Consider the following 23,691-nt stretch of genomic DNA (forward strand, 5'->3'; position numbering starts at 1 on the left):
GGAAATGGCATAATCAATCTATCATACTTGGCATGGGTGATAGAAAGGTTATACCATTTATCTCTTTTTATTGGCACACACATCCACACACGCGCACACACAAAAGAAGAAGAGAGTTATAACGTCGTAGGAAACTATCTTAAAAGACGTTAAAGATTAGGTTATATGTAGACTTACATTAAATTAGATTTAGGTTTATTTTTAACTAGATTTACGTTTATTTAAGCTAGATTTAGATTTACGTTATATTAGATTAGATTTAGGTCTCCATAGACTGCGATGCCTGCATGAAGCGGGTAAAGAAAGCCCTCAATGGAATATAGGGTATTGCTGCCTTCACTCATGGTGGGCTCCGTCGATCCAAAAGTACTGGTGAAATGTCTTCAGAAGATAGGGAAGAAGGTGGATCTTCAGGGCGGCAAGAGTCACTACATCCCCGACACAATGACCATCTAGACAACCTCTAGTCATTAGACTTATGTTAAATTAGATTTAGCTTTATTTTTAGTTAGATTTACGTTTATTTAGATTTACGCTTATTTACGTTAGATCGAGTCCACGCAATAATTACTTACGGTTTAGGGTTTAGAGTTAGACGAACAGTGAAAAGATCTACTGTGAAAAGATGTTTAGATGAAGTGAAGTGCTACAGCTAGAGAAGAGGCAAAGGGGTTTTGTCCACTACATGCAGTATCATGTAGACGTGGGTGTGTACATTTCTTGTACCCACAAATATAGGTATTAACCAATAAAGACGAGATTATAACCCGGTGGTTCTGATATCCGTGCACCTCTAGACCGAGGTGTGCGGGGATTGGACATGACTAGAGAATGTGAGGTAAAGAGAGAGAGAGAGAGAGAGAGAGAGAGAGAGAGAGAGAGATAAGACGAAGAATGCCAATAGAATATTAAATTTGTTGTCCAGGTTATAAGTTTTTTATCCTCATTATGAGTAGCGACGAGGATGTGGGACCGTCCAACCGAAACACCTATCTCTCAACGAGGGTCTTATGTCCTTGTAATCAATGCAAGCATGTTGTGCGACGGACAAGACGTGTTTCTTTGCAGCACGTTCACGAATTTGGCGAGTTCGATCCATCTATTATAGATCGAGTTGTTGCCAATTATAACTCGTCGGACTCTGACGCTGGCCAACAAGCAGCAATCTTGCAACCCAATAGATGTGTTCGCAGGCGCTTTGGTCAAGCAGCATATGTGAGGCCACAAGATGTAGCCTCTGACAGCTCGGGGGATGATCATGCAGAGCACATTCCCAACGAGGCAATGTTTGAGCCCGAGATTGATGAAATGATCGAGACGATCATGGATTCAGAAAGGCTTATCTATGATGATATGAAAAGTGAAGCCGATACGCCATTGTATAATGGAGCACGTATGTCTAGATTGAAAGCACTCCCGGTTCTTCTCAACATGCAGGCAAAGTTTGGATGGAGTGACACTAGCGTCACAGCGCTTTTCAGGTGATCTATTACAATTAGTTTACTTTAATAGAACTCTAAATGTACAATGATCTGATAGATTTTTACACGACTGTATCATATTTTTATGTTGTGTAGATTGCTGAAAGAGCACATACTACCAGCTGAGAATGTGATGCTAGATTCCCGAGATGAAGCAAGAAAGATTTTGCGAAACTTGGGGATGGATTACAATTCTATCCACGCTTGTCCTAATGACTGCATTCTTTTCAGAGGGGAATACACAGACATGGAGAAGTGTCCGAAATGTGATTCCGAAAGATATCGAGTAGATCTCCACGGGACAAAAATTCCACAAAAGGTTTTGCGACATTTTCCTCTGCTTCCTCGCATCAAGCATTTCTTCGAATGTAAGTCCATGGCCGCCCTAGCATCATGGCATGAGGAGAATAAATCTTCGGATGGTGTGCTACGAATTACTGCAGATTGCGCAGCCTGGAAACATATAGATGGAACATGGTCGGATTTTGCCAGGGAAGCTCGAAATTTGCGCTTAGGCCTGGCTATGGATGGCGTAAATACATTTGGTCAAAGATCAACATCTTACAGTGTATGGCCCGTTGTCATCGTCAACTACAACATTCCCCCGTGGTTGACTACGAAGAAGGGGCACCTATGGCTAAGCTTGATTGTGCCAGGGCGATATAAAGTGGGGAATATGGATGTGTATCTTCGTCCACTATTGGAAGAGCTACAACAATTGTGGATTGGCATAGAGGTGGTGAATATGAGCCGACACACAGGACGACGGAATGCTTTGATCAGAGGCATTCTAATGTGGACCATGCATGACTATCCCGGGCTAACAGAATGCTCAGGTGATCTATTGACACTCCTCACTCAGACACTGTAAATATTGTTTTTTCCCATAGTTGATCTATTATCATGTGTATACATGCAGGGCTTCAAACAAGCGGATATAGAGCATGTGTCACATGTGGACCTAGACTGAATGCACGTAGGGCACCCTCACTGAAGAAGCAAATCTACGAAGGTCATCAAGCGTATCTTCCAGAGAATCATGTGTTACGCGACGGCTTTTTGGGAAGAGAGCCACCAACGATGTCTGCACAAGCATGGTTAGAGCAGAAGGAGATGTGCGATGACGGATTGCCTCCAGGGATGAAGAGACTATCTCTATGGTACGAGTTACCATACTGGCCCCGAATCATGATCAATCACTTGCTTGATCCAATGCACATATTCAAGAATGTGGGTAATCTACTATGGGACCATTTGACCGGCAAGAAAGATACTTTGGGAGCCAGAGTTGACCTTAGAAATGTGGATCGTATGGAGCAATATTGGCCGCAAACAGCGTCTGATGGATCGATAAAACTCCCTAAAGCACCATGGATTTTCACAGGAGCCCAAGAACGCAAAGTAAAAGAGGCCATTCGATCTTTGCGGACCCCCACTGGCGTAATGCACTCGCTCCGAACGTGTTTTACTAAAGAAGGAAAGCTTACCGGTTTGAAGTCACACGATTGGCATAAAATGTGTCAGGTACGTTCATAGTGGTCTTTAATATCATTGCATAAAATGTGGACTTTAATATCATTGCTGCACATACTTTACAGTTTATTTTACCGGTTGCTATTGAGGGATGTTTGTCTCTCGACATCCGTAACACAATCTACAAACTTGCAAAGCTGGTGCAATGGATCTCACAAAAGGAGATCAACGTAGACTCCATACCATTCGCCAAACTAAATGATGCGTAGCTTGTGTGCATGTTTGAGAAACATTTTCCTACTACAATGCTAACCATTCAGGTGCATCTTCTTGTTCACATAGTTGATGAGGTGGAAATAGATGGCACAGTTCATTCCAGATGGATGTTCTTCTTAGAGCGTTTCATGAAAACGCTTAAGGGATATGTGCGTCAAAAGGCACGTCCGGAGGGTAGCATGGCAGAAGGTTGGTTGGTAGCAGAGTCCCTAGTGTACATTGGAGAGTGGCTAGACGGATTTGATAAATCCCGGGACACGCTATGGAGAACCATAGATGATGAGCGCATATCTGGGATTGTCATGTGCAATCTCGGTGTTGAGAAGAAGATGACGGAAGATCTAGAGGCTAAAATCAACCGATTTTGCATGCTTCACAATCCAGTGATGCAAAAGTGGATTTCACAATATGAGGATGCAAAGCAAGAGCGACAAAGGGCACGAATCGAGTGGAGACGCGGAAGACGACCACCGATGCACTATCCAGCGGTTCTGGAGAGCCTACCAACCTTCATGAGCTTAAGATGGTTGCACAACCAATTGAAAAGCGCACAACAATGCGGTGACGAAGTGACTGAAGAAGAGTGGGAGTACTCTCGGGGTTGTGCGACGAAGGTAAGTTTGCAATGTACGACTAGCAAGTGACTTTATTTATAAACGTTTGAATGGCCACTCATAATCTTTGTTCGTTGTAGTATAAGTCATACACAGCAGCATGGTGTAAAGGTCGACATTTTAGGGTGGAACGAATCGACAAAAAGCGTTTTACTCAAGATTGTGGAATCATGGCAAAATTTGAACAGTCTAGTCGACGACGTTCCTCTGATGCAGATCCTGTGGTGGCGGAACTCACTTACTTCGGCACGCTGCAAGAGATTTTGAGGATCGATTACAGCGGATTTTTTGTCGACTTGTTCGACGTGCAATGGTTCAAGATAATCATGGAGGGTCGCAACGCTACTGTGCGTAGAGGAGAGTCTGGTTTTCTTGAGGTGGATTCTACTAAGAAATGGACTGACCTAAGAGACACTTTCGTACTACCCGAGCATTGTGAACAAGTAAGTATGTAAATAGTTAACATCCCCCTTTTACAAGTTATGTGCTTGAAAGCTCTCATGTAAGTTATGTGGCTCTGGCAGGTAATATTTCATCCTACAAAGTCTACATCAAACTGGTGGTACGTCATAGAGGTAGCCCCTCGTAGTGCAAGGACGTATGAAGGCTACCATGTGCCAATCACAACGACATCAATGGAGGAGATCAGAGAAGATGCTCAATCAGAAGCCGCTGCGGTGGTGCCAGACGAGCATCAAGATGCTACTACTCTATATGGGGTGCATGCAGAGGAGCTACAAAATGAAACAGAGGATATGTGTTTAAACGGAGAGCTCTATATAGATATAGGAAGTTATGCTGAGTTATGCGAGGATGAGAGAGAGATCTCTTAAAGCCACAAATATTGTATTTGAACAATTTTGCTCCGTGTTGTAAAAGCTCTGGCTCTCTAAGTACCTTCCATGGTGTATAACGCTCTTTTCTACTCGCGCTCACATCTTTTGATTGAAAATTCTGAGTTTTCGACTTGCCTCTTCTATCACTCGATTCATTGCGTCATTGTATTTATATGCGTCATTACGTCATTGTATTTAATGGTCTTTGCGTCATTGTCTACTCTATTCATTCAATATTAAGTTTAAATATTCGTGTGTTTAATGCAGGTATGGATGATGAGGAGTTTCTTTCTTCTTTGTCACCGTAGCAGAGACAGTGGTACGTGGAGCGTCATCGCTCTGGTGCATCATCACGCGTTCCTACACCATCCGCATCTCCCTCTCTTTCGGAGCATTCGGCGCGCTCCGAAGCTTCGGCGTCGACGAGACGAGCTTCACACTCGTCTAGACACTGGCGCTCTAGTGGTGGCGGTGGCGGTTGTTGTGGGGATTCCGCCACCGATGCCTCCACACCGCCTCGTGTTCGACGAGGCTCTTTACCCTCCCCTTCTTTGCCCGCCCCCACACCAACCACATCATCGCCATCTACGCCAGGTTTTGCACGGCTGACTGTTCCTAGAAGCTACACACCTCTACCTACTCCGCCAAGAGCCACCCCACTCGACACTCCTCGCTTCGGGGCCCAGACGCCAGTGGAGACACCTGACGTCCGTACCCCCATCGACACGCCGCTAGAGACCCCTACCGGGACACCCAGGTTCACGCGTCACCGGCCAGAGGGCTTGCCTTACTCCGTCGACATCAGCGGCGGCATCATCATGGATGATGACGGCAAGAAGGTGATCTCGCGCATGCGTGGTCTTTGCTCTCAGCTGTTTAGACACTACATACTAAACAAATGGAGTGAAGTACCAAGTGATTTAAAAAACAGAGTCATCAGCATACTTCATGATGAGTTTCCCATTCCAACACGGGATCAGCGCTTCAATGAAGACCTGATGAAGATTCGAATGCGCGAATACTGCAAACACAAGCGTTCCGAAGTGCAAAAAGCAATCAAGAATGGGTGGAACAGGCCAGATTGGCTGGCCAAAGAAGATTGGAAGAATGCGAAGAAAGCAGCGCGCGAGAATCCCGACAAGTGGAAGCAACAAAAGGATGCAGCCAGAGCGCGAGTAGAGGCAGGGAGCTCGCACCACTTGGGGAGCGGTGGATGGGCATCATTTGAGGCCGATTTTGTAAGTCTTTTCACATTGCTCTTTATGCATGTTCGATAGTTTAGTGTTTATGAGTTTTTTAGTTCTAACATAATGAAATCTTTGTATGTTTTGACAGTGGTCGATGACAGAACGTGATCCCACACCGTACGAGCGCGAGTACGCAGGTAGGAAGGGCTTAACGCCCTTATGGACATTCTCAGTTCTCGTGGCGGCATGGTTAGTATTAGGGTTTACTCTTTTTTATTTTTTGTATTGTTTTATAAATGTCGTTATATGTTTATACTTACTGAAAGCTGTCTTATTGTCTTTTTTTGCAGAATCCGACAGATACGCCGCTTGGACGCGATGAGACGTCTGACTAGACGACGTCAGTTTAGCCGTAGCTAGATAGCATTAGTTTAGGGTTTCTCATAGCTTATGTATCATGAGACGGATTTTATACGTCTTTTTGAACCATGTATATTATTACATTTGTCACCGCAGTTCCTTTTGCCAATCAATTCTTTATGCCTATGATGTTGTACAATTGTCATTATTACATTTGCCAATCAATTCATTTTGCCTATGATGTGTACAATTTTCAATTTTGCAAACAATGCGTCTTGTGGGTGACTATTTTGGGTCTATTATCTACCTTTGCACTTTTTTTAAAAAGTGAATCAAGTACAATATGGTTGATGGGTGGCAGGGCATTCAATGCCCTGCCACCAAAAAAATATTCTCTCGGGCGTCGCTATGAGCGTCGCTATTTATGGCTCTGTAGCGTCGCTATGAGCGTCGCTATAGTCTTCTGTGTAAACGTCGCTATAGGCGTCGCTATATGCGTCGCTATATAGCGACGCTCATAGCGGCGCCTATAGCGACGCTCTCGTAGCGACGCTCGTAGCGACGCTCGTAGCGACGGTTTTAGCGACGCCGGGGGTTATTAAAACCCAATGTATTTCCGTCGCTAACAGCGTCACAAGAGCACACAACCTCTTGTAGTGAAATGCTTACTGTCGAAGACCAAACAAAATTGAATGGTCAGTGTAGAGAGCAAGCAAACACTCACTGTCAAACAAATGCTCACTCAGCAAATGTTCACTGTCAAAGCTTTGTACTTCATGAGGTCGGCTCCAGTGCTTACTGTCACACGAACCAGAACCAACTCGCTATTGACAGAGCTCTGTATTTGAAGAAAACTTGCTTTGTCAGGTTTCTCGACTGTCGGGCAGGCCGAGGTAGGAACCAGATTCAACTCACTGTCGACAGAGTTCCGTACTTGACAATACTTGCTTTGTACTTCTTCAGATCTGCAAGCGGCAGGTTTCTTGACTGTTGGGCAGAGGCCGAAACCAGAGTTAGCGCACCTTGGCAGCCCGACCCAGGCGCACCCTGGCAGCCTGAACCAGACCCAGCTTGGACTGTCACAGCACGTTGCGACGGGCAGGTTGCAGTAGAGCAGAAAAATGCTGACGGGTTGTTTGTATGGGCAGAGCTTGGGCGTAACGCCCCCCACAGGGCCGCCCTCGCCAAGGGGGGACTCGCAAGGGTTATCTTAGGGTGAGCGGGTGAGGAATAGGGTGAGAGAGAGAGAGACAGAGAGAGAGAGAGAGAGAGAGAGAGAGAGAGAGAGAGAGAGAGAGAGAGAGAGAGAGAGAGAGAGAGAGAGAGAAGGGGAGAAAGAGAGAGAGAGAGAGAGAGAGAGAGAGAGAGAGAGAGAGAGAGAGAAAAAAAAATTATTATCATCTTCTAGAGGCCGAAGTCGGCGTGTGTGTGTGTGTGTGTGTGTGTGTGTGAGAGAGAGAGAGAGAGAGAGAGAGAGAGAGAGAGAGAGAGAGAGAGAGAGAGAGAGAGAAAGCTTTATTAACGTCTTCTTCTAGAGGCTGAAGTCAGCCTATGAGACAGAACCAAGTGTATATGTGTACCCTATGGTAACCAAAAAGGATAAAAGTGCTGAAAGAACTAAAGTAAAGTGGTACATACTGTTAGGAAAAAGGTTATACAAGGTTACAGTAATCTCCTCAAGGATAGGGTGAGTACATATGCATGTGAAATGAGGGGATGGAGCTCTATCTCTAATGGATGTGTAGCTATATACTCAGGAGATACAACCATAATATGCAAACTAGCTCCATCTGGTACCAAACTGGGGGTGTAGGATATCATGCATAGGTGGGTAGGGTGTGAAGAGTCCCTATAGTATGGTGGCAGGGTTGAAGTAGACTCGCTGTATCGCTCTCTGTTTGGCTTTCTCATGGTGTGCCCGGATCTGGTCGATCTATCTTTGGTGTGCTCGTCGGGTCCGATATCCCACAATTCTAGGTCGTCTCCTAGCTCTAACCACCTTTTCCTGCTGTAGAGTGACCCTCTCTGTGTGGTAGTGATAGGGGGTGCTAGAGTCGTTTGATGAAAAAAATCTGTAAGCTGGGACTGTCTATCTCCACTGGGTGACTGTAGCATCAGATCTCTATGTCTCTGAATCTCAAGAAGAAAGCGTCCAAGCTGTCTTTGGTCTCTGGACTCCATGAGCTCTTTGAGTGTAGGCTGTCCTAAAAACAAGGCAGTGTAGTGGCTCCGTATATCATGGTAGGCTCGAGAGGTGCAAACATAATGCTCCTCGCTCTCCACCTCTTCTCTACATACCCTGCATATCCCGTGCTCACTAGGGATATGAGCTGCTCGCCCTACCTCAATCTCCAGTCTGTGTGAAGAGACTCGAAGCTGTCCAATGGCTACTCTAGCGTTGTGGGGCATATAAACATCCATGTATCTAGGCCTTTCGATGAAGCCATCCTCTAGAATAGTGATGAACTGATCCTTGTAGTACAACATCTTTGGTGGAAGACGCTGTCTAGGTGTGATCCATGTCTCCCTGATATATAGCTACCAAACATCATGTTTGAACACCTGATTCCTCTCCTCATGGGAAAGGCGAATGAGTAGTGAGTCGGGGTTGTACTGAAAGGGTGGTAGCTGCTGAATATCCAAACCATGGGTGCTGAACCACTATGTCACATGTGCATACCATGATCCACTCTCTCCAGACTCAGCTAGCTGGCGGGATGCCTCAAGTGCTCCATGTGATGTCTATCTGGGGGAAGCTGTCGCATTCGCTGGATAGAACATACTGTCTAAAAAAGAGCCTCTACTAGCATAGGTGGTGTGGCTAGCTCTGCTCTGATGATGTCATGTGGCACTGAGGGTTTCCCGTGTATCAAACGAGATATCATAATAATATGTGGGTGCTCAACCTTGTGTCCACAGAGAGAGAGAGAGAGAGAGAGAGAGAGAGAGAGAGAGAGAGAGAGAGAGAGAGAGAGAGAGAGAGAGAGAGAGAGAGAGAGAGAGAGAGAGAGAGAGAGAGAGAGAGAGAGAGAGAGAGAGAGAGAGAGAGAGAGAGAGAGAGAGAGAGAGAGAGAGAGAGAGATTGATGGAGACAGAGAGAGAGGGGCATTGTATGCTTGGAAGAAGAAAGTGGGGCGTTGTGAGCGCTCTAGGAAAGCATTCGTAGAAGGAAAAGATTTCATAGTGAGTTCATTTAGTTCTTTGTGTAAAAGAACTCGTGAAACCACACTGGTTCGTTGATACTATTGTTTTAGAAGACTCCACATCTCATGTGCTGTTGGAGATTGCCGAACTTGTTGTAGTTGTTTGCCCCCGAGATGAAGGACGATTTCGGTGCGTGCTTCAAGGTCCTTTTTATTACAAGCATCAATGCCTGCTTAGGTGGTAGGTGGATTTCCTACAACTGTTACAGCAGGGTTTGCCTCTGTTTCATCAACGACTTTCAAATTGCCTACTTTTTCGAGAACCATTTGGAGTCGTAGACTCCATGGAAGATAGTACATCGTATCCCATAAGATAAGTGGGTGTCTGGGTATCTCGGCCTTGTCACAAGACCATTCTAAATAAGTTGGAGAAGATGCTCTCTATAGCATTAGTTACGTGCAAAGGAAATGGGAAATGGAAACGAGAGGCCCCAAATGCAACTGCAACCGGAGGGGCCTCACTCACAGAAACGCTCCCAAAACGGGGGAGTAAAAAAGGCGGATTATGTCTATTTTTGAGAGAGGGAGGGAGAGTCAAAAGAGAGCTAGTTGTATTATATATGTTTGTGTTAGTCTGACATATAGCTGTTTTAAAATGTACAGATACAATGAGTGACCCTGGTCGTAGTGTTAAGGTTACCATCATCAAGACTTTGCTATGGAGCACTGGAATTTCAGGAGAGGCGTTGATGGAGGCTATGTACGATTATGTGGAGATGGATGCCGTAGGTTTAGATGACGCCATCGAGATTTTTGGGAGGTTTAGTATGCCCGTATGTCCGGGAGAGGGTACGTCCTCCCAACCACATGTAGGAGCAGAGGATCACACTAGAGCATTTCGGTAAGCTTTTGGAGTGATAAAATTGTAATGTTAGTCTTGTTTTGTGTAAAGTACTCTTAAAACTTGTTTCTTTTGCTATCTTTGCTTGCTAGGACCCCTATCCCAGGTACATCACATCTCGAGAGTCAGCGGCTTACTCCTGATGTACCTCCTCGTACTCAGGTGACACCTCAGTCACAGGCTAGTGGCCATCAGTCTCGGAGGTATTTCTTTTATGTCGATTATGGAATTAATATCAAGTAGTGTTTAAGAACTATCATCCTAACTACCGTAATTTTGTATTCATGTAGCTTGTGTCGTCGACAGAGTAGCACGCCACCAGAGATATCGACTCACGAGAGACTGCCTCAGCTGCCAGTGCCCCCTCAATGCCCCTGCCAATGCCGATGTGCACTTGCACCGGCAATTTGGGCGTCACGTGCGACATCCTGCCTGATGGGTCTATTCTCCCTCTTGGAGTTGGCTTACTCTTCAGACATCGGATTGGAGATCTCTGCATGTCATATCTAAAGCAAGTTCATATTCCATGGGAGTAAGTATTAATTAACATTAAAAAGTATGATTTATAGTTTGTTATTTGAATTACTAATTGAATTTTTGATGCAATGTAGTGATCAACTCGAGGATGACAAGAAATATGTTATCAACTCACTAGAGGCGGAGTATGGGATAGGATGGAGCCACAAATGGTTGCTTAAGCAAATGTGCAAGCTCATGGCTCATCGACGAAACAATACACGGTATGCACGAGAAAGAGAGAGAGAGAGAGAGAGAGAGAGGAGAGAGAGAGAGAGAGAGAGAGAGAGAGAGAGAGAGAGAGAGAGAGAGAGAGAGAGAGAGAGAGAGAGAGAGAGAGAGAGAGAGAGAGAGAGAGAGAGAGAGAGAGAGAGAGGGAGGGAGAGAGAGAGAGAGAGGGATAGATAGAGATAGAGAGAGAGAGAGATAGAGAAAGAAAGCTTTATTAACCTCTTCTTCTAGAGGCCGAAGTCGGCCTATGAGACAAAACCATGTACATATGTGTATCCTCTGGTAACCAAAAAGGATTAAAGTGATGAAAAACTAAAGTAAAGTGGTACATACTGCTAAAAAAAAGGTGATACAAGGCTAGAGTAATCTCCTCAAGGGTAGGGTGAGTACATGTGCATGTAAAATGAGGGGATGGAGCTCTATCTCTAATCGATGCGTAGTTATATGCTTAGGAGATACAACCATGATATGAAAACTAGCTCCATCCGGTACCAAACTAGGGGTGTAGGATATCATGCATAGGTGGGTAGGGTGTGAAGAGTCCTTGTAGTATGGTGGCAGGGTCAGAGTAGACTCACTGTATCGCTCTCTATCTATCATGCTCATGGTGTGCCCGGATCTGGTGGATCTCCCTCTGGTGTGCTTGTCGGGTCCGATATCCCACAACTCTAGGTCGTCTCCTAGCTCTAACCACCTCTTCCTGCTATAGAGTGACCCCTCTGTAGAGTGACCCCTCTATGTGTGGTAGCAACAGGGGGTGCTGGAGTCGCTCAATGAAAAAAATCTGTAAGCTGGGACTATCTATCTCCACTAGGTGACTAGCATCAGATCTCTATGTCTGTGCATCCAAGCTGTCTCTGGTCTCTGGACTCCATGAGCTCTCTGAGTGTAGGTTGTTCTGAAAACAAGGCAGGTGGCTCTATTCTAAGAGAGACAGAGAGAGAGAGAGAGAGAGAGAGAGATCTAGTTAAATATTTCAAACTGAGAGGTCCCAAACTCAGCCTACCTCCCAAGGATTGGCTTCTCCCCATCGGCACTACGCGTCTTGGACGTTTATGGGTGCGCGTAAGTCGTTGAAAATCATTGTTTTTTGTGGTTTTCAGCGCTCTGTAGTTGCTATTTTTGGGCGGACAGCAGCAAATTTATTGGGTTTTTTGGATGACATCGACATTTCGGAGGCTTATACACTTCTCGGAAGTGTTTTGGAGGCATCTCGGGCTGTTTTCTCGAGCTGTTTTGAGGAGGAGTCCACTTGCGGTTGCATTTCTGTGCCTATTTGATCTTGGAGTCTTGCATCTCTCGTACGTGGCGTACCTTGCCCTTTGAGGAGGACACTAATCGGAGTTGCGAATTATACCTTACGGCTTCTCCATGTTCGCGAAGAGTTCCAAGTTGGACAGTGCTAACTGGTCCATATGGAAGACAAAGGTGCGTACTATATGTATGTACAACGAAGTTTGGGATTGGCTCGAGGATGCGGCACAAGCAGTTATGCGTCACCCAACGGAGGAGGACTATACACATGCATGGAATGGTAGACTAGTGGCAAAAGATAGACAACAAGGTGTTTACTTTCCTTTTGCTTAACCTTTTGTATTCTATCCTTCAGGAAGTCAGAACGGAGTCACATGCCCATGGTCTTTGGAAGAGACTCTCAGATCTCTTCGTAGACAAGTCTATTGGCCGTATTATGCAATTGGAGAAGGAGCTCTACCAGCTGTAGTATAGCCAATTCAACTCTCTCTGAGGGTTGACCCGCACGATGCGAGAGCTATGGGATGATTTGGTTGCAGTCTGAGGCAAGATGACCTCTACTCGGATGGCACAACAACTCCTATTCAAACTTCGAGACAGGTTTGACTCTTTCTACCAAAGTCTCATTCAGTCAAGGTGTACCACGCAACCCACTTGGGAGGAGGCTCTTTCCCAGCTCATGCAGATTGAGAGCCGAGCCGAGTTTTGTGTCGGAGGTGAGGATGAGTGTTGGAGTCTCTTGGATAGCGGTGGGACCACTCACATGATTCCCATGCGGGAGTGGTTCAGTTCTCTTACCTCTTCATCATATCAGTACATTACCTTGGGTGATTCTCACTCGATTCCAGTGGCTGGGGCTGGGAGGATTCCTATCTTCCGCTCTTAAGTAGACCCCGAGTATAGTGCGGTTGATGCGCTTTTCGTCTCTGACTTAGCCTTCAACCTTCTCTCGATTTCCTCCTTGGACACCTTGGGAGATTTTGTCACTTTTGGGGATGGTAAGGTGATTATTAGAGATGGTTCTACATGTCCAATTCTTGCTAGAGGGGAGCATGATGGCTGGTTATTCAAGCTCAAGGATCTACTCTCACAGGGCGTGGTTTCATCTACACTTTGGCATGCTAGGTTTGGCCACCTTAGCTATGCGATGTTATAGTGCGCGGCTAGGCATTCCTTGGTGGAGGGGATTCCATCAATTCGCTCTACATCGACGATCTGCAGGGCTTGCCAAAGACAACAAAAAGCATTCAAGCTTCTGAAAGAGAAGCTTACTACAGAGCCAGTCCTTATTTTGCCGGACTCGAGAAAGTCTTTTCAGGGGCAGTGTGATGCATGTGGAAACAGTATTCGTGCAGTCCTTATGCAAGATGGACATGTTATTGCCTATGAGAGCAGGGTATTGAGAGGTCCAGAGTAGCTTATGCAGATTTACGCGACAGAGTTGCTTGCCGTTATTCATATATTCTCCAGAGTCATGGAAGCACTATCTTCTTGGAGCGGATTTTACTATGTAGACTGATCATCAGTCATTGCGATATTTTGTCACTTAGGCCAAGATTTGTGAGAAGCATTTGTCATGGGCCAACTTCTTGTCTATGTTTCATTTTCAGCTTGTGCATGTTGCGGGCAAGGAGAACGTGGTAGAAAATACCTTGTCTAGGCGCCCACATGTAGAGACTGAGTTGGATGAGATGCAAGATAATTACAATACAGATGCGGATTTTGTTGAGCCCTATGATGCTCTTGTTCGTGGCAAACATCCTGATTCCTTTTCGGATGTTTCATGGAAAGCTTTGCGTTTATCGACTTCTTTGACAGAAGGTTATGATAGAGAGTCATGCACCATCCTATTGACCTGTATTGACCAAATTTTGGCAGCATAACAACTCCAAAATGGTCTCAAACAAGTTTCCAACCAAGAACTCACTTGCTTCGACAAAAACCCTCTAATTCCAACTCAAGAAGAGCAATTACAGCTCTCTGGAATTGGTTTTTCACCTGTTTCCAACCCCAACGCTTCCCAAAAGTGTACTTTGACAATTGGGCACTGTTTCCAATGTTCCAGGCATCCATACGACTACAAAACAGTACAAAAATGGCAATTTCACGCCGCTATATTTTCTGGTTATGGCTTGTTTTTGACTTTTTTTCACCTCTCTAGTGTCCCTGTACTGTTCTCTGTACCTTGGGCCATGTGCCCCTTGATTCTGACATGATTCCGAGCACAAAACAGCCCCCAAATAGCTCAAAAGCAACAGCCAAACAGTGCTGATTTTTGTACCTGTTTGGCGAGGTAATTAACTTCACCTGTTCTTGTACAGGGAGGCTCTTGCCTCAGCAACACAACATCAAAAATCACAAGATTGTACATGATCAATCTGATGAGCCAATCAAAAAGCTCAAGAGAAGCATAGATGCCGATTGCACTTCAGAGAAGGTGATTGGGTTTTGCTTCGATTTGAGAAGGCGAGCGTGCCTCGTGGAAGATTCATAACACTTTCCATGTGAGTCTTCTTCGATGGTTCATGGGAGAATTGCTGGAATCAACCCGAGGACAGTCCACAACCCGAGGTTGATGAGCTCGACAAAGTATTACACCCTGAGCAGATTCTAGCCCACAAGGAAAGGCGCCAAGGAGGTAGACTAGTCCGCTGTCATACGTCCAGGTGGAGATATTAAGTTAAAAGATTGATCAAAGCCGTTATCTGTCTCTTTGACATATATGTCAAATGTGGTACATTGAAGAAAGCACGTAAAATGCTTGAGGAGTGTGCTTTTGAACGTTGTCTCTTGGAAGCCATTAAAGCATAGACTCGATGTGAACGGAGGAGGCTGACTTGGTAGATACGCATATGGTTTTAGAACTCTGCCTAGTTTTGTGGGAGGAATACCATCACATGATGGCACTTTGGGAGCAGGCCAAGAGCATGGTGGATACATTGGAGGGACGAGGACTTTTGCTGCTCCAATCCCCGACGACCTTACTCCTGTGGGACCAGCAAAAGATTACAAGGAAGGTGGCCAGTCAGTCAAGTTTAATACTTTCCATGGTGGGATGGATGAGGTAAAGGCCTTAGCCTTTATCCACTAGTTCGACAACGCCTTTAATGGTGAGAATTTTGCAGAGGCTTCCAAACTTCGCAAAGTTGCTACTTTTCTGAAGGATGATACGCAGTCATGGTGGAATAGCCTTATGAACAACCGCATTCAGACGAGGACTTGGGTGGATTTCAAGAGAACATTTGCAGCTATCTTTATGACTGTGGCTTTTGAAGCGGATGTGATAGCAACTTGGAATACACTTTCATATCTTGGTTGCTCGACTATGGAATAGTACATATCAAAGTTTTGGAAGGCACAATTGCCGATGACTTCGTTTCGGAATGTTACTCTTAAGGTGCAAGTTGAGTGATTTGTTATAGGATTGCCAAAGATACTCGGGAATCATTGTATCAAGTTCTGGGTTCGCACTATACATCATCTAACATTGGTCGACAGGCTTTCTCTATGTATATCAAGACATCACGGACTATGGCTGATCTTGATGAACCAGAACCAGAACCAGAGATCGTCTTCGAGTAGATCCCGTCCATCTATAGGCTTAGTACCCGATATTCTGGGATCAAGGGATGCAAATGCGAGTTCAGAGCTGCAGAGCATGGGGTCAGGTCCGGGATCACCAATTGCTTGTTTTCTTCGATCCAAGGGTAAGGGCCAGTTTTATTACACCAGAGCTAGCTAAGAAGATGGGAGTAAAGACGAATGAGATGAGGCTTGCATATACATCTACTATGACTATTCGTTTCTTTCGCAGAGATAGCAGCACCTTTGCATGATGCAAGATGGACATGTTATTGCCTATAAGAGCAGGGTATTGAGAGGGCTAGAGTAGCATATGTAGATTTACAAGAAGGAGTTGCTTGGAGTTATTCATGCTCTAGAGTCATGGAAACACTATCTTCTTGGAGCGGATTTTACTATGCAGACTGATCATCAATCATTGCGATATTTTCTCACTCAGGCCAAGCTTTGTGAGAAGCATTTGTCATGGGCCAACTTCTTGTCTATGTTTCATTTTCAGCTTGTGCATGTTGCGAGCAAGAAGAACGTGGTAGCAGATACCTTTTCTAGGCGTCCACATGTAGCGGCCGAGTTGGATGAGATGCGAGATCATTACAATACACATGCGGATTTTTTTGAGCCCTATGACGCTCTTGTTCGTGGAGAACATCCTGATTCATTTTCTGATGATTCGTGGAAATCTTTGCGTTTGTCCACTTCTTCGACAGAAGGTTATGACAGAGAGTCATGCACCACCCTATTGACCTGTATTGACCAAATTTTGGCAGTATAACAACTCCAAACTGGTCCCAAACAAGTTTCCAACCAAGAACTCACTTTCTTTGACAAAAACCCTCTAATTCCAACTCAAAAAGATCAATTACAGCTCTCTAGATTTCTGGTTTTTCACCTGTATCCAGCCCCAACCATTCCCAAAAGTGTACTCTGACGATTGGGCATTGTTCCCAATGTTCCAAGCATCCATACGGCTGCAAAACAGTCCAAAAACAGCAGTCATTAAGAAAATTCTGAATGTATTGTGCATCACTGTGTTTGCATTCCTGTCAGCTTGGGAGTCAATCTTCTAGTATGTTGTTTGGTGGTTCACTATGAAGGTACCCTTGCCACCCTGTATACAACCAAAGAAAGAAAAACGAGTCTGAGGGGAATCGAACCCCGACACTAGCCATATGAGGCTATCACCAAGAGACTCCCCACCACCCACCCTTATTAGTATGATTTTCAAAAGAATAAACATCTTGACATACAATAAATTGCTTTGAGATAAAATTTGTCCCAACATAAGTTGAGTCGTGAGTTGACGTCTAATAACACTAGTATTCCTCATCGTCCTCTGAGATTAATCGTCAATAGAATCTCATCTTTATTATCCTTGTGGACTTCCTCAAACTCCTCCGCCATTAAATATGTGTTTACATTCATTTCCATTGTCCGCTCGACATCCATCATGTCTTCCTCTTCAGTGTCTATAGTGTCAGAGCACGAATCATTGTCGTTTTCATCATGTACAATGTCATTATGATCTACAAGGAAAATTCTACAATTCTCTGAAGTCGATGTGTCTAGATTCGGGGAAGGAACAATTTCTTCTTGATTTTCTTCCTCAAGATCAACGCTATCAAACAAGTGCCGACCCCTGGGTTGGACATGCACAACTTGCCACCATGGATGAGCATCTGTATTCTTGAAAACGAATGCTTTTTCAACATGAGGTGGCAGAATGTAAGGCTCTTTTGTTGCACGCATTAACTTTGAGGAGTCGACGGACCAAAAGCTGGATGGTTCTCATCTCATTGTGGCATTATTGCCTTTATACTCGGCACGAAACCAATCCACCTTCAAAATCACATGTCAAAATGCACGAATCAAAACTTTAGACTTACGCATAGCTTCAAGAAACTACATGTTATTGATTCATGAAGAGAGATTTCATTTTACCTTCTTGAAGATATGATACGATACTTCATAAATACCAACAATGGTTCCCACATAACCAAGTTCACTGTCTACAAGATTTGTGTCTCTTGAACTGGCACGTGATAATTGCTTGAAAGAGGCAACAACGCAAGAATCCTGAGTTAGATGTAAGTCGTCAATGTCTTTTATTCGAAGATGTTGCCCATAAGCCCACATGTTGGTATACATTCGAGCCTAGAACAATAAATAAATTACATAAGAAAAAAGAGAAGATTGAATCTTATTTAGTTCAATTTTTGAAACCCAAGAAGTTACCTTTCTTTCACACCCAATCATATACTTTCATTGTTCCCTTGAGATTGACTCATGATCACTAACCGCACGTTGCATACGGGTGTATAACCAATCCGTGAAAGAAGATACATTCTGCTTGTTATTTACATTGGTTTGACATCTAGATCTTCTCTTTTTACATTTGCCAACTCATTGGTTTGCAAGCTCCTCTTCATACTCATCAATAAATTGTTGCATGCATTCGCTATTATAGACAATGAAAGTAGAAATATCCAAATTATCTTGGATGCTAAGTCGAAAAGAGACTCCCTTACCAGATAGTACCTCGTCTCACATGATAGAAGAAGACTCATTTTTCCATGCACACGGAGCTTCAGAGTCTGTTTGTTCAAGATATTCTGAAATGTAATACATGCATTCTTCAAGCATCCATCCCTCTACCATTGAACCCTCAGGTCTTGCTTTTTGACGTACATAACCTTTAAGTACGCCGATAAATCTTTCGGCCCAAAACATCCATCGAGTAGAAACAACACCGGCGAGCTCTATCTCCTCCACTAGATGGACCAGAAGATGGACTTGAATATCAAAAAAGGATAATGGAAGTTCCTTCTCCATCAAACAAAAAAGCTCTATACATTCACGCTTCTTTTGTGGAATTATTTGTTTGTCGATCTCTTTAGATGTAATCCATCTATTAGTAAGTTATCAAGAAGACATTAGAGAATGATTCAAATAAGTTATCAACTAAAAATTCTGATTGAAAATTAAAGAGCCATAAATATATACCTTGCAAGCGATCCAAGCGATAAATTACATCTCGAAATCCTTGGGTAGTGCACCCATCAATAATAAGGGGTAGAACATGCTGCATACATGATTCATCCAATCAAGAAAATATACAAGAAACTAACTATTTACAAAGATCGTTGTAGATTTACCTTCACAAAGTTGTGCCAATCATGTGTTTTTAAACCAGACAAGCTCTTGTCATCTAAAGTGAACATGTTTCTACAAGATGCTCCATATCCCGTAGGTGTACGAATTGACTGAATCTTCATGTTAACTGTCTGCAACTCTTCTGCCATAAGTACCCATGGAGCAGGCTCATAAGTTCTCTCATTTCGAGTTTCATCATAAAGTGGCCATAGATTGGGATTTGAGTTTTCATCTTTTAAGTCATGTCTTGCTCCCTCTGTGTCTTTTGAGCCAACGAGGTGTTGCCATAATGAATGACCAACATTCTTGAATATGTGCATCGGATCAAGAAGATGGCATATCTTCAAATCCTTCCAATATTCCAAAGAGCACCATATCAAAGGACTTTGAGCTAAGGAACGTTTTCCTCTGCCTCGCGCCTTCACACCATTATCATCGTCATCGCTTATGATCTCAGACTCCGGATCAATAACGGGTCCAACAGTCCACTTTAGATACCAATCCTTTTGTGTCATTGGTATTGGACATCTTCCTTCTTCTACCAAACCATTAAAATGTATGGCTTGCTTTCTGTTTCATATATGATGATCTTCAGGTAAAAATCGTCTATGTCGAAGTTTTTTTTTTTTTTGGAGATTTTTTCCATAAATCGATTTTAACCAATCACCACAAACAGGACAAGCTTTATAGCCCTTCTTACATATCCCTGCATGAAAAAAATAATGAAGGTGATTAGCGCATTAAAAATCGTAGCATATGAGATAATTTATATATAAAAGCGCATTTACCTGAGCAAAATCCATATCCTGGAAAATCGTGGATAGTCCATGCTAAAATTCCACGAAAAGGAAATTGTCTCTGATCAATGCTTCTAAACATATCAACGACATCAATCCCTCTCCACAATTTTTGAAGATCATCAATAAGAGGAGCTAAATAAACATTCAAGTCTTTAACTTGTCGTTTTCCGGGAATCAAGAGTGAGAGCATTAAATGTTCTTTCTTGATGCTGAGATATGGGGGTAGGTTATAATTGATAACTACCACCGGCCATGTAGACCATTTACTTGATTTGATAGAAAATGGATTCACACCATCCAATGCTACACCCATCTTTAAATTGCGTGGTTCTTTTGCAAAATCTGGCCATAGCGTTTCAATATGCTCAAATGCAGGACTATCCATTGGAATTCGCATTACTCCATCTTTGCTCTTGTGCTTTGCTCCCCATATCATAAGCTTAGCTAGTTCGGGACTTTGAAACATATGTTTTATACGCGGAGCGAGGGGAAAATGTCTCAACACCTTTCTAGGGACCTTACCTTTCTTCTATTTATAACGAGACGTTTCAAATTTTGGACACGACATATTGTCCTTGTACTCACATCTATATAAAATGCAATCGTTGGGACATGCATGTATAGAAGAATATATAGTCAAGTCTAAGACTACTTATCATCCTTTTCACCTCATCATGTGATGTAGGAAGAATATTGCTTGTCGGCAAGAACTTCTGAGAGAGTAGTCTGCAAGTTGAACAAAAACTATGATCAATAAAAATCACAAAAGTTTAGAATTCTAGCAAAAAAATATGTTGTATTCGTACATACTTTAATAGTGCTGAAGTAGATACATTACTCCATCCAAAACGATTCTTAAGATTAAGTATAAGTAAGCTTGCACTTAGTCGTGTTAGTTCGCTTCCTGTGTAGATATGCTTTAGAGCTTCTTCTAGAAGATATTTCTCATTTTTAGGAATATTTGTACTATCATTTTGATACCAATCCTTAATAAAGTCAGCCATGCCATCGTCATTATCAAAGATATTAGCACATCCATTAAAATCCTTTGAATATTGTTCTTTAAGTCTTGCATACGTGTGAGGATCACTTTTGCGTAGGATCCTCATGCACTCTATAGACATGTGAGATACGTCATGTGGATGTTGGTTTGCGACATTATCAATGTCATAATCCTCAATAAAATCAGCCATGCCATCGTCATTATCAAAGATATTAGCACATCCATTAAAATCCTTTGAATATTGTTCTTTAAGTCTTGCATACGTGTGAGGATCACTTTTGCGTAGGATCCTCATGCACTATATAGACATGTGAGATACGTCATGTGGATGGTGGTTTGCGACATTATCAATGTCATAATCCGGAATCTGCATAGGCAAAGAAGATTGTATCAGTAGCATGTTTAGACAGGCACACACATATAAGTAGCACTTTTCCTTATAATTGAAATTGCACTTTGTTACACATGTACAAACATTAAAATAAAAGACAAGACGATCATCACAATAAATCCGAGATAAAAGAAACAAGATGTAAATTAAAGTGTAAAATTAGGATACAATAGTCCAAAATAACATTAATAATTTGTATACAATGAAGTTTTTAATCATAATTCGTTAAGGGTGCTCGCGGAGGTCTACGCCATCCATAGTTTACTAACAATTCATCACCAGCCCGTAATGGTCTAATAGCATTGACAACAATATATCGTGGTACAACCCTACTCATATGTACTGGTTCATGACTATTCTCACACTCCACAAATGTGCAATTGGTTCTTGCACTCATCCCTCGACTACTCTTGATTAAACATGCTATGTTTCCTTGAGAGTAAGGTCTTCCATCAACATAGAGTCTTTGTCCTTCTCTATGTATAATCCCTCTATCAGAAAGAGAGGCTGCATTGAGACATAAACGTCATGCTCTGGATGTAACGAGCAAGCCGATGCCATGGACCCCATCCATATATAGGTCCACAAAAAGACATAAGGGTGACCTCTGAATGAGGGGGAATGTGCAAATCCTGTGCAATGAAGAGGCCTCGTCCTGCTCCACTGATGGTGGACGGAGCAATCATGTAGCGATTGCCCCAAAAGCTAAAAAAAACTCCATCTAAAGGAAGTGATCCTCCCTACCATCCTCCGTATCGCCTTCGATCGTATGTTTGTACTAGAGCTTGAAAATGAGTATGCAAGAGGTGATGTCCACTCGTCTCAGCGTCCAAAGCAAGAGGTAGAGGCTACCGAGAAACCTCGAGCTGCAACTGATAAATGACTTGTCCGTGTCGTGTGCGAGGGACATGTGCACCACTAATAGTGAAGTCATCCTCCTCATCAAGTAAAGGAACCTACATATATAATAGGTTCTATTACATATCAATTTTTTGTTAATAAAATTTCAATATGAAAATAAGAGAGATCAGTCACATACCATAGGTCGATGTCTCTCCTCAGGAGGTGGTGCTCGCTCAAAAGTACCATAAGTCATCTGATGTGAAAAACACTCCCGTCTAGGTGTTCGATATGTGCCACAACAACGAGTGCACCAACATATAATAGACTCATCGTAGTACAAATCATCATAAATGGGTTCATTTGCATCCCGATCAGGAGTTGTTGGGGGTGGCGGTGTACCCTCTGACCGATCCAAATCTAATTTGCATTTAACATAAAAACAAGAGACATTTATCAAATGAACAAAATAAGAACTCAATAAAAGTAACATAACGTTGAAATCTAACAAGTCTTATAGTATACTCTAACGCTTATTCTAATGAAAAAATAAACAGACGCTACTGTTTGGTGGAGACAAACAAGAGGAAGGCGTCTATTTGCATGGAGATATGGAAGAACTACCGCAAGGAGATGTGCTTACGCATCACTTTTCCTCAGCAGAAGGTGTGTGTTTTTGCTAACATATACTAGAATTATTAGAAACTTATCTATTATACGATTCTCTAATGTATGTTATTTTATATAATCAAATCTACATAGGAGGCAGCACGAAAGACAGTGGCTAGTGGTCACACATCTGGACTAGGTTGGATGAGACGAGATGGATTTGTGGCCACATTTGTGAGTATAGACCCTTCAAATTTGAACTTTCAAAGCTAATATTAGCGAATGAAGTTTTCAACAAGTCTTTGGTTCTGTCTTACTGCAGACCAAAGACTATAGTCGTCCACCTAGGATGCAGGAGATAGAGTACGCTACGTACTACGGCTACCGGGCTTTGTGCGCAATGCTTTCTAACAGGCCAGATCCACTTGTGAGTATGATTGTTTATTTTGTACTTTGTTTTCATGCAGATTGTAATATGTTGCTATTTGATTTCACTACTAATACAGGAGCAACATGGCGAGGCCGATCCAGCAGAGGTGGCTCGATAGGAGGCAGAGGGGCGATGCCAAGAGGCTGAGAGGAGCGGCGATCCGGTTAGTGATAACAGACCTAGGGACGTGGTTGGAGATATCCATAGTCGTAGTGCCACGGGTGATGCTGATGGAGATGACACTACTGGTCACCACACGGATGCTAGTGATTGTTCTGGTAGTGAGCACGGCTCATATAGTGATAGAGACTAGGGATTTGTTTGTTGTATATTTGAGGATGGAGACGAGACTCGTTTTGTATATGCGCTAATGAGACTCGTTTTGTATATGCGTTTTGTATATGAGCTGATGGAGATGAGACACTTGTTCTATATGTGAAAACCACGAGAGTGGATATTTTTTTGGATCCCTAACTCAATTAAATCTTGTTGCTTGAACCCAATCTTGATTTTTTTGTCGTGCAAAATCTCTTGAAAATTTTAAGTCCTATACAAGCACATTGAAACCAAGGTTCTAGGTGCTCCGACTGTGTCCATACCATGTCTTTTAACAA

The 23,691-nt window shown here is 43.2% G+C and overlaps 2 pseudogenes; both read left to right on the forward strand.

The window, feature by feature from the left end:
- Positions 1-10,937: 10,937 nt before the first annotated feature.
- LOC147440648 (uncharacterized) lies at positions 10,938-23,390 on the forward strand (annotated as a pseudogene).
- On the forward strand, positions 12,074-12,605 carry LOC147440649 (uncharacterized; annotated as a pseudogene).
- Positions 23,391-23,691: the final 301 nt, after the last annotated feature.

Source organism: Adiantum capillus-veneris, chromosome 15, assembly GCF_014529385.1.
Source record: "Adiantum capillus-veneris isolate H3 chromosome 15, ASM1452938v2, whole genome shotgun sequence".
In the NCBI taxonomy this organism is placed as follows: domain Eukaryota; kingdom Viridiplantae; phylum Streptophyta; class Polypodiopsida; order Polypodiales; family Pteridaceae; genus Adiantum; species Adiantum capillus-veneris.